The 5,443-nt window shown below is 41.8% G+C and overlaps 1 long non-coding RNA gene across 1 annotated transcript in view; it reads left to right on the top strand.

The window, feature by feature from the left end:
* The window catches only part of LOC103898694, a 22,802-nt gene extending 18,915 nt beyond the window's left edge, over positions 1 to 3,887 (top strand). The window contains exon 3 of the long non-coding RNA XR_657562.1: positions 3,728 to 3,887. This is a non-coding gene — a long non-coding RNA (uncharacterized LOC103898694). The remainder of the gene's footprint in view (positions 1 to 3,727) is intronic.
* The last annotated feature ends 1,556 nt before the right edge of the window (positions 3,888 to 5,443 follow it).

The following is a 5,443-nucleotide window of genomic DNA, read 5'->3' as shown; positions in this document are numbered from 1 at the left end:
TGACCTTTAAAGGTCCCTTCCAACCCAAACTATTCTATGATTCTATGAGTCTAAAATCTCAGTCCAGGAAGTTACAGTAAAAGAATTGAGCTCGTAAGCAAAATTTTTGCTTTAGCTACTGCTACATGTATTTCTCTGCAACTGATTTTTTTTCTTACGGGACTTGAATTCTACTTCTTAACTCTGTTAAAAGAATAACCAAATACGATCTGCCCTTGAATTAACCGGCACCCTCATGTCCCCCCAGAGCATGTAAGTAGATTGCAACATACTGCAAGCTTGTACTGGGGGGTCAGGCTCAGGGGAGGGGCTTACTGTTGAGTTTTCCTGAGCAAGACATGAGCTGAATGGGTATGTATGCACATCTCCTCCCCTGAAGATCCCCTCTACACCGCATGCAGGCAGCTCATCAAACAGAATATCTGAGAGTGTTCACTGAGCTGCTGGGTCCTTTCTGCAGTTGGCTGGAGAGGTCATTTCACAGTTTGTCCCTGAGATACAGGAGGGATGGTACTAACCCATTTCTGCACCCACCACCCCATTTTCCCCATCCCAAGGGGACAGCCAAATGCTGCTTTTTGGGGATAACTTTATTCTATTTGCGCATGTTGATTTGAAAACTTGGTAAAAAGTTATGCTAACAAGTTTGAACTTTCCAGGATTGCAGTACAAGAAAAATCTGTTGGTTATTAATATGTGGGGAGGGGACATGAAACATTCAAGGTGAATTCTGCACGAAGCCACCGAAACTTTGGAGCTGGGGAGAACGGTGGAGCCTGTGAGTCCTCCCCTCCCAACTAGAAAGCACTTGCAAGCTGTTTTTTATTTACTTGCCCTTTCTTTCTGAGGTATGTGTGGTTTTCTGCTCTCTTCAGCTCCCCACTCCCCTCTGAAGCATCCCATAAGGTGGTAGCATGTGAGCCAGCCTTGTGCTCGGCTGTGCTAGCTGCAAAGGGCATTGATGTGTTTTGTTACAAACCACTGGCATGGCCTAATTAGCTACAGCCTAATAAAGCGGCATTTTGACACACTGGGAAGCAAGCATTGTTTTTGTGCCATGAGAAATGTTTGTGATAGAAAAACTTCTCTTTTGCTTGGTCTGCATGCTCAGCAGAAGTAAATCCAATCATCAGTTTTAATGGGGGCTTACTTAAGGGCAGACTTTCTTCTGCTATTGGGACCATTAAAGAAGAGGCTAAATAACATTCATCTCTCCCCAAATCTGTGGATATTGCCTTTGCCCCAATGCCACTCATCCTATCAGCCCGGCACTGCGGCCCCTGGCTCCTGCCTGTCTCCTGCCTGCAGGCAAGAGCTATCGATTAACTCGCTGCCATTAACTAAGCACATGCAAGATGGAAAATGCCAGCTTTATTTTAATAAATGCATTTCAGTAAGTGCTTTTGGTAACACTGAGCCTTTTTTTTTTTTCTCTTATAAGGGTCTGTGATGCTGCAGAATCCCCTGGGGTTGTTAATACAGTTTAAAAACAAAACTGAGCTGGGTAATAGTATTTAAAATAATCCAAACACTGCTATTTTACATGTGAAGTTGCCTCTGGCTTTGTTCCAGTATAAATCTACCTGGCTATTAAATCTGCCTTGACTGATGCGGTCCTTATTTTTCAAGGATGCATTAAGGGAACTGTGATTGAAAGATGACATAAAAATTATGTGGTGTTACTGCTGAGATATCTCTGATTATAGCTGCCTTTTACATCTTCTGTAAATTCCTGTGCTTGCTGTGTTATTTCCCTGCAAGGGTTTGCAAGTATTAAATTTATTTGGCAGTGTGAGGTTCTGAGAAACAGAAGATATTCGTTTGCCAAGAAAAACTGTAAACACAACCTTATCTGAACTTCATTTCCTCCTCAGAAGCCTTGTTCCTGTGGTAGGTGAGTAGCTCGAGGAAAGGACCCGATTCAGGATGTAGTTGTGGGACTGTTGACTGATTGCAAGTGGAGGTGTTATGGCAGAAATGGATTTGCTTTAGTTAAAATTAATTTTTCCTTCTGTGGCTTCCCTGAAAATCTAGGGTTTATCCATAGGGCATTGCACAATATACATCTATGTGTATGTATATGCACACGTGCCTCGTTTGTTAGCTACTTCTGCGGGGTCTGTCTTTCCTCTGATGGTTAGGACATGGAGCAGCACCAGGAGGATTTTAGTTTGTTTAAGATGCAAATGATGGAGGTCACTCAGCTGTTTATAAATGGCTTTCTGGCTAACTCCAGGACTGTTGCAACCTGTTTCAGAAGGGTGACATCAAGTAAGAGGTGAAGGTTGGAAATGTGTAATTGAAAAATAAGGTGAACACAGCATCTGGTTTGCTTTCTGCTGCAGCATGAGACTTCACCTCTACCTTGCCAAATAGCTCTTAAGAAAGATTATCATTAAAAGCTGGCAGTGACTCAACTGGAGTACATCTGTGCGGTGTGAAATCAAATCTTTATTTGCGTGTGGAACACTTGGATCAGCTGACTGCCCAGTTCATGGGTTTAAAAAAAGAAAAAAAAAAAGGAAATATATAGAAACAATATTAAATAAACCCCATTTTCAGTGCAAAGCTGGAATGACGAAGGTCACTGCAGCAATTCCTCCTTTGATGAGCGACGAGGAAGGAGCAGTGGCTGGGTCCCCAGCACTGCCTCCTGCCATGGCTCCTGTTTGCCCTCACACCCCTGGGAACCAGCCCAGGACTTGCAGAACTGTTGTAATCCAGTTTGTCCCACTGCTGGTGCATGTAGAAATACACCCCTGCTATAGAAAGCCCTTCCTGGGGCTGTGCCTCTTCCCAGGGCTGGATGCCTGCGGCCACAAGAGGGGGGCTCGGGCTGGAGTGGGATGACCGAACCCCAACAATTAACAAATGAATACAGCAAACAGAATACTTTTAATGAGATATAGGACATAGAAACAGAATGGATTATTAACTGGTCTATATTTGAATAACATGCATTTTATTGCCTTTCCACGTTTTATTTAGCAGAAATTCTTACAATTAGGAAATTAACTGATGTATTGACTGTGACTATAAATTCTTACATTGCTGCATCTAGCATCCATACTTAAAACAATTCAACGAATTATTATTTTGAATGAAGAATTATTGTGTGATGAAGAACATGTGATATTTTTGCTGATCATAATGCCAGAACTTGGGTATTTGGGATCAACAATGTTTGCTTTTAAAATGCCAAAGCTGCCGGCTTCTGAATTGTGTGCCTACAGGAATGGGAATGTCCTTGGTATGAAAGGCTTCACAGAGCAATGCTTGGTATAGTTGTGCCTCATAGGGTTAGACACCAAAATCACACTTTGGGGTTCTTCTGGCCTGTCAGAGCTAATCGGCAAGTGCAAATGGAAAACAGTGACTGCTGGCAAAGAGCTATCCATTATAATCCCTGCAGTGATCTCTTCTTGGGGTCTATCCCGTGTCATTGCCTTGCTCCTATTCTTCACGTTCAGTGATAAAACGGAGGAAAAAAAGAAAAAGCAGTAAATGGTTGAACAGAAAACAGTGGAATACAATTTTTCTGTATACACATTCACTAACTATTTAAATGAAAAAAATCCTCTTTTTAGATACTGCAGATTTTTTTCTGCAAGTAATAATTTTTTCAGTCATCTCAATTCAAATGTATTAAATACAGTCCAAGTAGTTACTGTTCTTCTTCATAATAACAATCTGAAGAAGCTAACATGCTCGCCACTATTTTTTCCAGCAGAAATAAATGTGAATTTTGTGGATACTGAAAGTTATAAACTTGATGCGTGCTATGAGGCAGAATGCTATTCTTTTTTAGGTACTTACTCATTTAGTAGTTGAAAACAAGAAATGATGGATGAACAGTACTGTTTTTGAATAAATATTATTCCATTTCCCTCACTAATTCTTGACCTACTGCAAAATTTCTTGTTACAAAGATTAGGTCATTAATTATATTTTTGAAAAGATAATCCCATTACACGTCCTGTCTTTAAAGAAGAAACTTGTGGAAATGTAGAAGCTTGGAAGTAATGGTTTTAATTTTCACCACAGCTTTAACGTTTCACAAAAGACTTGCTTTTTGTCACCATAAGGCAGACCATGCCCTTTGCTTTAGAGGAGTGCAGCCAACTGTGGCCTCTATTTAAAGTTAGGAGTCGCTGCCGTTAAACAGCTCTTTTAACGTGATCCCTGCTTTGCACAGATGTATTACTGATACCTTCTTTATCCTGTTGGTGAGGAAGGATGCAGCTGCCTGGGTTGACAAGAGGCATGATCGCAGTTTCTGTAGGTTGTGCCAGGGGTGCTGGGCTCCTGGGAAGTCACTCAAAAAGCCAGTGGTTCATCCAAAGCATTGGCTTCAGCAAGACTGTGCTCATGCACATGAGAAAGGCTTGTGGGTGTGCAAGGAACGATACGGTATGTGGTTGAAGTGTGCCAGCTGTGCTCTTTGCACCAAGCAATGCCGCTCTCTGCGCTCAGCCCCATCTCTGAACCCAACGCTTGTTGAGATGAGAAGTAGACCATAGTTTTCCTGCCATCAATAGTAAAAAAGACATGTTTGAAGAGGTGTCTTAGTGCAATGAAGCCATAAATGTCACACGGGCTGTAGTGCTGGTTGACATGATGCTTTTATGAAAAACTGTGCGTATATTTTGGAATCAGTTTCAGGAAGTCTGTTCCTGTGCAAACAGTCTCTGGCATTTTCTCCTTCACTAGTAAGGACATAAGTTTCCCTTTGAGACTCCCTAGGACTCCAAAAGCTTTAACGCACATTAAAAATGCACACTTTTTAGATTCCTGCTTCATCACCTTGTCAGCTGCTATTGAGCTGCCATGGGGAAGGGGAGGGATGGTTTTGCTGTGTGTCAAGCAGCCGGCTAAAAATGCCTCAGCTCTGTGGGGGGTACTCTGAATGAAGGCTTTGCAGCGCAGCACTAATCGCTTCAGGAGGAAAGATTGAATACTCTTCAGCTGGGACGGAAAATTATAAATACAGATATAAAAGCAAACACATTTTTGATGACAGAGGCTTTAAGACCCCTGAAAGGCGAGAGATCCAAGTCATGATAGGTGCACCTCATCTCTAAAATTAATTGAAGGGCAAATGAAAGGGAAGGCTAATATTTGTGGAGTTCTTGGTGTGACGTATTGTTGCTGGATGCCTGGGAAACGTGTAGCACTGTCTGAATAGTGAGCTTCCAAAAAAGCCAAAAGGATTAGATTTAGGGAGAAAGAAGAGGTAAGAATGACTAGGTGGCTGAGAATCCTGGTGGAGGGGGTAATTGCTCACTATAATTGAGGAGGAAGATCAAAAGAACTTGACACAAACGCTTGACTTAAAACAGTGGGAGGAATTATGAAGAAACTTCAGAAAAAGTAATTAATAAGGGAAAAATTTCTGTCTGTTTTGTAGCTGGAAGAAGTCATCTAGAAATTTAGCTGGTCCAAA

The sequence above is a fragment of the Aptenodytes forsteri genome, unplaced genomic scaffold (assembly GCF_000699145.1).
Source record: "Aptenodytes forsteri isolate BGI_AS27 unplaced genomic scaffold, ASM69914v1 Scaffold299, whole genome shotgun sequence".
Classification (NCBI taxonomy): Eukaryota; Metazoa; Chordata; class Aves; order Sphenisciformes; family Spheniscidae; genus Aptenodytes; species Aptenodytes forsteri.
This window is presented reverse-complemented; position numbering and strand designations above follow the sequence as displayed.